The following is a 10,235-nucleotide window of genomic DNA, read 5'->3' as shown; positions in this document are numbered from 1 at the left end:
TTAAAACATAAATGTTTTGCAGAAACAAATTGGTTTTGATTAAAATTTCTTCAGGAAATTTCTTCTTGCAGGCCAAGGTCGGGGAAGGATTCAGAACCTGACAAATGCTTTTCAGGAAAAATTCTAGAGGTTTCATTTTCATTCCAAAGTGGCATGAAAACAAATTTGAAACCTCGTGAAACAGAAATGCTTTTTTCTAGCCAGCCCTATTCGGGATACAGTTAGGCCAGGAGTGGGCAAACTTTTTGGCCCGAGGGCTGCATTGGGTTTTGGGAATTGTATGGCGGGCCGGTTAGAGGAGGGGGTCATGGCCTGCCCCCACCTCCTATCTGCCCCCCCCCTGGACTCCTGCCCCATCCAACCCACCCTGTTCCCTGACAGCCCCCCTCCCCTGGGACCTCTGCCCCATCCACATCTCCCCTATCCCTTTCCCCTGACCACCCCAGATCCCCGCCACACCATCCAACCCCTCCTCTCATTCCTGACAGCCCCCCTCAGGATCTCTGCCCCATTCAACCACTCCTTGTCCCTGTCCCCTGACTGCCCCCGGAATCCCTGCCCCTGCCACCCCATCCAACCTCCCGCTTCTTTCTGACTGTCTCCCCAGGACCCCTGCCCTATTCAACCCCCGGTCCCCTTCCGACCACCCCGACCCATGTCCACACCACCATCCCGAACTCCGCTGCCCTGTATCCAACCCCCCCTTACCACACTGCCTGGATCACGGGTGGCTGGTGGTACTACAGCCATGGTGCCCAACTGGACCCAGCCACCGGGTCAGGCTGGGCTCTGCAGCTGTGCTGCCCCAGGAGCTCACAGCCCCGCCACCCATAGCATTGCACCGGCGGTGGAGCGATCGAGCTGAGGCTGCGGGGGAGAGGGGACAGCAGGGGAGGGGCTTGGAGCTAGCCTCCTGGGCCAGGAGCTCAGGGGCTGGGCAGGACAGTTCCATGGGCTGGATGTGTTTTCCCAACCCTGGATTAAGCTGAGACTCACTATTGTGAGCAAGAAACGTTGTGTAGAAGGTAAGACTAATATTTAAGACACTATCCTACATCCACTGAAGTCAATAGGAGTTTCCCCATTAACTTGAATGCAAGGGATTGAGCCCTTGGGGAGCATGTAGTACCAGATCTATATTTAGAAGACAGGGAACCTACTTCTGCATGAGTGTATTACATGTACAGATTTCAGAGTAGCAGCCATGTTAGTCTGTATCTGCAGACTATATCTCCTTACTATATGTTCCATTCTATGCGTCCAGTGAGATGGGCTGTAGCCCATGAAAGTTTATGCTCAAATAAATTTGTTAGTCTCTAAGGTGCCACAAGTACTTCTGTTCTTTTTACATGTACAGAGAAGACTCCATTAGCCACTCTGTTCCTATTCCTCATCCCTTATTTTACCTAGCAAGACACATTTTAATTAGTTCTAATTAGGCTTAGACGGAGTCTATTTTTATTAGTAAATGTTGATAAACATCCATTTCACTGTACACACACAAACCCACACAAAAAAGTTTCCATTGAGGATAACTGAAATGTACAGATAGTAAGAAAGAAATGTTGCTTGAGAAATGATTAGGCATTGATTTAGGGATATTTACTTTGTATACTTTGACATATGATGTTGTCAATTTGTGTTTTAACAATTCTAAAACTTAAATCTTTTGAATCTCAACATCTACTGTCATTAAAGAATTATTCTCTGAATGTCTCAGAATTTCCCATAATTTTGCAAATTTAAATGGATAAAAATAGAAAGCAATATTTAAAACCCACAATTTTGCGCAACTGTGAAAATGTTAATTGATAAAAATCTAAAAAAGCTTAAAAATAAACATTGAGATTATCCATCAAAATTATCAAAAAATCTAAATTGAATTCTACCAACCCTAGTTATAACACTTTGCACTTACAGTATATAGAACTTTGCATCTTCAAAGCCCTGAGTGAGCATTAACTAACTAATTATAATTAATTAAAATGTGTGTTTATTGTATCCTTAGCTGGGACCTGCCTTCTGAGAGAGGTAGAAGGTGCTAATCATTCCTCATGCACTGATGTCACTTCAGGAGATCTGATACATAGAGTATGGATGGAGGTATCTCATTTATCATTAGAAATGCTGATAATTGGGTACCGCATGTCCAGTGATTTGCCTAATAAGTATGGAGGTGATAGACTGCATGAGGCATCTAGAAAAACTTCTAGTGAGTGCCAAGTAGGATTGACAACTTTGTAATATTTAAAAACTGGACACTTCAACAGGAGCGCCAGAACCTCCCCCAGCCATCTCTTCCCCCCCAAGGCTCAGCCCCCCCGCATTTTCCCCCAGGTCCACCCCCCATTCACTCCTCTTCCCCCCAAGGCCTCATCCCCTCTTTGCTCCTCTTTCCATCACTCGCTGCTATTCCTCTCTCTTGCCTGCCCAGGTAGGGAGGGACTTTCCTGCAGAGCTGCAGCTGGGAGCTGCAGCCACCTGACGTAGGTAGGAGGTGGCCCTAGCTGAGTAGGGACTGGATGGTGCCTCCCCACCTCCCCCGTCCACAGTAACCAGACTTTGCATGTCCTGTCAGTAGAACTGACCAGACGCTGTCAGGTCTCCTTTTTGACCAGACTTTCAGGTCAAAAACTGGGCATTTAGCCACTCTAGTGCCAAAGAGGAGCTATGTTGAGGTACATTTTGGTATCAGTCACATAAATGTAAGTTATTAGGAAAAAATGATTGGGTTCAGGGAATCTGCTTTGTCTTGAAATGCTTCTTGTTCTACACACAGGGCAAGGTAGATGGGGGGATTTTCAGAGACTTGGGACCAGATCCTCATCTGTTGTAAATCAGCATAGCTGCACTGATATCACCAGCTGAGAATCTGGCTCTGGTTCTGTGGATGTGAATATGGTGTAAGAGAAGGGGTTTACACTTATTAGGCACTAGGAAACCTTTGAGAGAAGCTCTTCAGAGAGGGTAGGCTTCTTAACCAAAGTGAAATCAAACTGCTGCTGGCACAGAAAATTGATAAGGTTGGAGGAGATTGATTAAACTAGGAACTGGCAGAAACCTGGCAAGGGCTGAGGAGCACTCGGGCTGGAGAAAGACTTCTTCTAGGGATGTCATACAAAAATAACATCATATCCAGCTAAGTTTTGAGACAGCTTTTTGACACATTAAACAACTGCTTTATATAAAAGCTAGTTCTAGAGCACACAGGAGGAGAGCATCTTCCTGTCTCAGTCCTAAGGAACCCATGGGTTGGTTCAAGAAGTAACTATTGCTGAGTCACTTAGGTATGTCTATATTGTCAGAAAAACCTTGCAGCAGTGAGTCTTCTCACTATGGGCCTAAAACCAGCAGTATAGATGTTCCTCCGCGGGCTGGCGCCCAGGCTCTGAAACCCAGTGGGGGCAGGGAGAAGGGTGTTTCAGAGCGCAGACTCCAGCCCAAATGGTAACGTCTGTACTGCTATTTTTAGCCTGGAAGCAGAAGCTCCAATCAATTGACCTGGGATCTGACACACACTGTTGTAGGGTTTTTTGCAGTGTAGAAGTATCCTGAAGTAATAGTGACCATGATACAATTCCTCCCAAGGATATTGAATTTAATTATATCAAAAACTAGCATGGTGACCCTAAACTTGGCTATAACCTTGATACTACCTGAAGAGGCACCGGAGACATGCTGAAGCAAGCAATCTGGCATTGCTGTGAGTCCTGAGTAGAGCCAGCTGCAGAGAGCCGTATGTCTCCTGTGTAGATAGGATCATGCAACTTCAACCATGTGACTAACTCAGCTCCAGAGTGTGCAAAAACAAACACATGAACATGCAGAGTCCAATTCCAGGAAAAGGTTCACAAATGTTACAAAAACTAATCTGTTGGATCTCAGAGTGTGTGGGAAGAGCTTGGCCTAGAGACAGGGCTGCCTTTCTATTTTTCAGTATGGCCTCAAAAATAGTTTTGTTCAGCCACACTCAGCTTCTGTGAGTATCAACTTCCAATATTCATTGTTCATTCCTGCTGAAATTTCTTCCCATGCAGTCTGCCTTTCTGGGTATGTCTACACTGCAGTTAGACACCCAGCTGACTCAGGCTCCTGTGACCTGGTTTCCAGGGGTGTTTAATTGTGGTGGGGCTCGGGCTGCAGCATGAGCTCTGGGACCCTCCACCTAACAGGGACCTACAGCCCGGGCCCCAGCCTGAGTTCAGACATTTACATTGCAATTAAACAGCCCCGCAACCCAAGCCCTGTGAGCCTGAGTCAACTGGCACAGGCTAGCCTTGGGTTTTTAACTGCAGTGTAGACACACTTGAAGCGTGCTTGGCTCTATGTGTGTCTGTTATCTCTCAGCACTCTACTGACATTTTACTGATTGATTGACATCCGTCCCCTCCAGCTATAGTCAATCAGATGTCGTCCTAAGAATGGCAATGTTTACAACATCCATTTGGTAATTGTGTTTTTTAAATCAACTAATAGCGCTATAAACAGGCTATTGCTTGGGTGAAAGATTGAAATCTAAGATTATTTCTGAGGGTGCATAATAGGAAACTCTCTCTGCTTGGGGATTATAAAACTTCAAGTGTCGGTTGCAATTATTTGATTTGTCCTAAGGACAGACCCCTAAATATCCACTGTCTTCTACCCATTCTGTTCTTCATCATCAATAGCAGTTATTGCTATAGCTATCACCAGCTACCGTGTTGGCTGTCATGTCTCACATTTTCCATCCTTTTGGGCATGTGTCTCAGTGATGCTAAATAGCTCTCACGTGCCTATGGAGCTCAGTAAAGGGCTTACAGGTCTCAGTGAAAACCCACAGAAAAATGTGCAGCATCAGGGTGTTTTAATTCTGTGGTCAGTAAACGATGTGATACCTATTATTACTTATTCATCACCCAGTGTCACGCTAGGCGCCATGCAGACCTATAAGGACTGATCCTCAGCTGTGCCTGATGCAGCTCAGGGAAGAAGGAAGGCAAAAGTAGCTTTTTTGCCATTTTTGCAGCTCCACATGTAGTAGAACTGATAAATGAAATTGTTTTTAATTTATTAATGTAACTTCTGTTCACCATCCACACTAAACTTGCCTACACTGTAACTTCTGTTCCAGATTGTAATTCAAACCCCATTTTAAAACACTCACTCCATTTTGTAAAAGCTTCCTCCAACTTTCATTTTTGCAAACCCTGCTGTAATCTTATTAGTTTAGTTTAGATGTGTGAATGAGGTATGTACGGATGACAGAATCAACCTCCAGCCCCAGCCTGTCCTGATGAGATAAAGTTCAAATACCAACGGCTGAAGACCTAGACAACAGCCCTAAACAAAGTAAGAAGCATCCACCCTAAAAAGAAAAGGACACCCAGAACAACAGAAGGAAGATTAAAGCCAGGTTCAAGGCTGAAAGTCACACCTGCAATTGATGGGTGATCAATCTAAACCCAGAGACAGCGTGACACAGCAAGACCTATAGACTTTGAATCCAAACTAAAAGCCTATAAAAAAAAGAAGGGTGAGATGAGAGACTCTGGGAAACATTCTGCTGCCAACATGGAAGGACATCAGTGCCTGCCCAACAGAGATCCAGCTTGTCCTTGTGCCTGGCTTTCCTGGCCAGTTAGCCGCCACAAGCTACGAACCCAAGCTACAAAATCAAGCTATGAACTTAAGCTATCTTCAGGACTGGTAACTATGCAGCAGCTGCAGAACATCTGATGAATGTGTGTGTGTGTGTGTGTGTGTGTGTATAGGTATTAGGTATAATGTGTGTGTATAAGAATTAAGATATTAGTTATTAGTCATAAATCAAATTATCATAATAAATGTGGCATCTTTGCCTTGTCCCCTTTAATAAGATCCTGCTGGTTTTTACTGGTCTAATATAATTGGTATAACACACAGTCCTGGGGCAGCTGGGGACCAGGATGGCTGCTAAGACTGCTGCAAGTTGTGTCTGCTGCTGCAGCCCCCAGAGGGGGATTCCAGCAACCATGAATCACCAGACCACAATGGCACTCTGGCCACACCCCTTTCCATCAGCAATGCCCCCCAATGCTCCCCATACACTGGAGGGATCACTGATCTTCTGGGAACTCTTCTTACACTAGGGAGTACCAGTTTCTGGCTGCTTTCAGCCATCACAGCTTACTCATGCTTAGAAGTACCTTAATCCTCGAGTAGTTTCATTCATTTCAAAATGATTACTCAAGAAGTCAGATAATACTCACCATGAGTAAGAGTATCTGAAGGGAGCCCTACAGAGCAGATCAATACGGCAATGCGTTTCTCTGTCAGAGCTCCTTCGTTGTCTCTGGTGCTGGCAGGCAAATACCAGGGAACTCATACATACAAGTCTCCTTAGTAGAAGGGTTTTAATGTTGTTTCATGTTCCTGTAGAAAAGTATAGGGCCATTTCTAGATGCATGAGGTGAGGCAATTGGAAAGAGGTGCCCAGACAATGCTTTATACTGTATTTATGCTCTATGAGAATGACTAGCATCATAATTTATGAAGAACTACTGCCATCTCGTGGCTTAATATTTTATGTGCTCCCTGAATTCATGACTACTGATTAGCAGAAAACCTTAAGTATTTTAAAGCTGCTTTGCTCACATCACTCCAAATTGAGTCCAGATGAATTCAAGTTGGTGTTATAGTAGATACAGTATCATTAAATGTGATAACTTCTGGTTTTAGATTAATACATTTAAATAGATGACATTTTTTTAAGTACAGTATGTGGAGAGAAGGGAAGATTGTCTCTAGATTTCCAGTGCCTGTTACACTATGGGGAGGTTCAGGAACTGTATGTTACACCATCCCTTTTCAGAAGCACGGCAATTGGCAGGATTCTAGAGTCCTTGAAAGTGCATGAACTGACTGAATTGAATGCAGGTTTTGGCCCACCCTTAAGACCATGTGGTGGTATTTAGAGTGCTTGTTTATATCATGTTGTGTATTGTAAGATGACAGGCTCAGTCATCAGTTTTCTGGAAATGAAATTTTTCAATTAAAACATGTAATGAAAAAAGCAAATAGGGCCCATTTCAAACCCTGCAAAACAGAAACCTCTTGGAAGATCAACATTTTTCCTGAAAACGTTTGTGAATTTTCTACCAGCCCTAGCTTTAAGTTGCAAAGGTCAGAAGGCCAATCTCTACCTGCCCCAGGACCAGGAGAATATGACATCATTTTTGTACTTACTCACTCCCTGCTGCAGTCCAGCAGTAAATGCACTTCAGCCAGGCTAGACAGGTTGGCTCTAGAGAGACAGACTGTGGGATTTTCATTTGAGCCCATCTCTACCCATTCTAGAAATGACATTTTATCTTACATTCAAACTTGCCTCCACATATATGCACTTTGTTGGTTTGGATAAGAGGCAACCCAAGCTGAATCAACCTGATTTTGGATTTGCAAAATCAAAACCTTATGGTCTCAATCCCATCTATATAACTATGAAATATAAATTGTGGGTGAGTCCAAAAATATTAATGAAAGAGATGTACATTTATGGGCTTGGTCGTTTGGATTAGTATCCTCTCCTCACCTGTTCTTTTTATGGCTATACTTACTCCTGGTTATATAGGAATATAGTAATTGCCATAACAGATCAGACCCCTGATGACCACCTAATCCATTGGTTCCCAAATTTTTTGGCATCATGCCCTCTTTTTAATTTTCGAGAAACCCTCATGCCCCCTACCTCTCCTTTACCATCATCCAACTCCCATTTTAACAAATTCAATTTGTAATTTCAAATTAAAAATAAACAAGAACTTGGTACAAAATGTTTTATTTAAAATTAAAAATAAGCACAAATTTTTCTTGGCACAAAAGTTTAATAAAAATGTAATTTAAAATAAGAAATAGCATAAACAAAACAAATTTAATGTGAAGGATGATGCTACATTTTCTTCACAAGTTGGGAAATCCTAGGTTTGAAAGATGAAAATGCACAACACAAATCATTTTCAACATCCAGTCGATTCCTTTGTTTCATTTTTATTATGACTAAACTTGAAAAGTTTTTTTCGCAGAGATATGTCGACAAAAACAGAAGAATAATACATAGCGCTTCTTCTCCAACTTTTGGGTAAAGTGGGAAATATTTTATCCAAAATTCCTCCAGGCTTAAGTTTTCGAAAATATCTTTTGCACTTGAATTATATTTCATTTCGAGTGCTTGTTCTTGAAATACTTCTGGCAATGAATCAACATCAACGTTGAACAGATTACGTGCTAATTTATGAATGGGGTTGCCAGAACAATTGTCTGGAAAATAGCAGATGAATTCATCAGCAAGGCAGTCCAGATGAAATACAATTTAGTTCTTTGCATCCTCTTTACAAAGTTCTTGGAAACCTTCATTTTCAGCAAGTGATGAAAATGTTGGAAAAGACTAAAAGTTAGGCGTCTGAGCTTGCGTTCGACGTTTCCAAAGCTTGATTTTTTTTTTCTGTAAAAGCTTGCTGGCGTTATGGTGCACTATACTATTTGCAGCATTGTTTTCTTGCAGCTTCAAATTGAGATTGTTCAAAGATTCAAAAATGTCCACGAGGTATGCTAGTGAAAGTTGAAACGTGGTCCATAAACGCACGATATAACGCTTCTTTTTTCTGTTGCTTGAGGAAAATTTCTACTTCGTCTTTCAGTTCAAATAATCTCATAAGCATGTTCCCTTTGGAAAGCCATCTTACCTCCGTGTGAAACAAAAGAATTTTATGATCTGCTCCCAAATCCGTGCAGAGCTGCAAAAAGTCTTGTATTTAAAGTGCTGTTTTTCACAAAATTGACAACTTTGATGGCCAAATTCAACAAGTCAAGTAGGTCATCTGGAAGGGTTTTAGCAGCCAACGCTTGTCTGTGTATGATGCAGTGAGTCATGGTTACGGCTGGATTTTTTTCTTTCACCAAAGTCACAAATCCAGAGCGAGAGCCAAGCATCGCTGGAGCACCATCTGTGGATACACCAACCAGTTTTTCCCATGAAAGTCCATTTTCTTCAAAAAAGTTGGAAACCATTTTCATACCATCAGAAGCCTTTGATGTGATCATCAATTCCTTTGAAAAAAGCAGTTCTTCTTTCACAGTTTCATCGTTAATGAATCGAAAGTAGACGAGCAACTGACAGGATTGTGCTATGTCAGTGGTAACATCACACTGAATTGTGAAAATAGAAGTTTTCACTCCTTCCACAACTTGAAGATAGAGCTCTTTCGCCATGTCATCGATGAGACGTTTCACAGAATTGTCGGAAAGTGAAATTTCCAAATTTATTTTCTTACTTTCGGCACCAAGCACAATATCAGCTGCTTTTGTGAAGCCTTGCTTGTTGAGAGTTTCTCCTATTATGTGTGCTTTCTTGGCTTTAGCAATGAGCAATGACAGTTCATAAGATGCTCCTACTACTTTGGTTGACGCTTGATGAAAAGCTCCAGTAGTGTCAGCTTCATGAGTTTTAAATTTTGAAGTTTAGCAGCAAAAAACTCTTTTGGCTTGTCTTTCAAAGTGCTGTGGTTCTTTGTCAAGTGTTGCTCAAGATGACTAGGTCTCAAGGCATCATTGCTGAGAACTGCGTGGCATACTACACATTGAGGATGATTGATCCCCTTTTTTTCCATGATGATGAAACCATACTTAATGTAGTCTTTATTGTACTTCCTTTTTTTAGTCACAGCCATAATATACTAATAAAAAAAATCTATAAAAATAATTTTCCTGATTCATGAATAATAACGGACACAAGTTTAATTTGAGTTATCGTGAACGTTTATTTACTACTACTATTATGTAGGGATGCGTGCTGCCCTATATATACTCCACCGCCAGTCCGGCAAGTAGCCGGTCTTGTGTGGTGAGTGGTGAAGGTAATCAGTCCCCTCGTGAGTTAGGAAGTTTTAAAAAGTTCCATTGCTTTCTACATCATTCTTCGGCCTCCCCACTGACCGAAATGGCAGTCCTACACGTCAAAAGGCAAAATAATAATAATAATAATTTACATTTTGTGGTATGAAATTTGAAAACACTGCAGTTATATACTTTTCTTTATAGCTGTATTTTTATTATTATTGTACTTTGTTATACCTTTATTCCTGTCTGCCTATGTTCATAATAAAAAACGAGAAGATAGTTAAATAATATAGGCCTGCAATTGGACAATTTTTTATCAATAGTTATGTATACAGAATATGTATAATTTATTGTCTGTTGGTGTATTACGGGGTGGGCAAACT

The 10,235-nt window shown here is 41.9% G+C and overlaps 1 pseudogene; it reads right to left on the bottom strand.

Annotated features, from left to right (window-relative positions):
• Positions 1-8,401: 8,401 nt before the first annotated feature.
• LOC115655244 lies at positions 8,402-9,691 on the bottom strand (annotated as a pseudogene).
• Positions 9,692-10,235: the final 544 nt, after the last annotated feature.

The sequence above is a fragment of the Gopherus evgoodei genome, chromosome 7 (genome assembly GCF_007399415.2).
Source record: "Gopherus evgoodei ecotype Sinaloan lineage chromosome 7, rGopEvg1_v1.p, whole genome shotgun sequence".
NCBI classification, from domain to species: Eukaryota; Metazoa; Chordata; order Testudines; family Testudinidae; genus Gopherus; species Gopherus evgoodei.
Note: the sequence above shows the minus strand (reverse complement) of the source record. Positions and strands in the feature narration are given on the sequence as shown.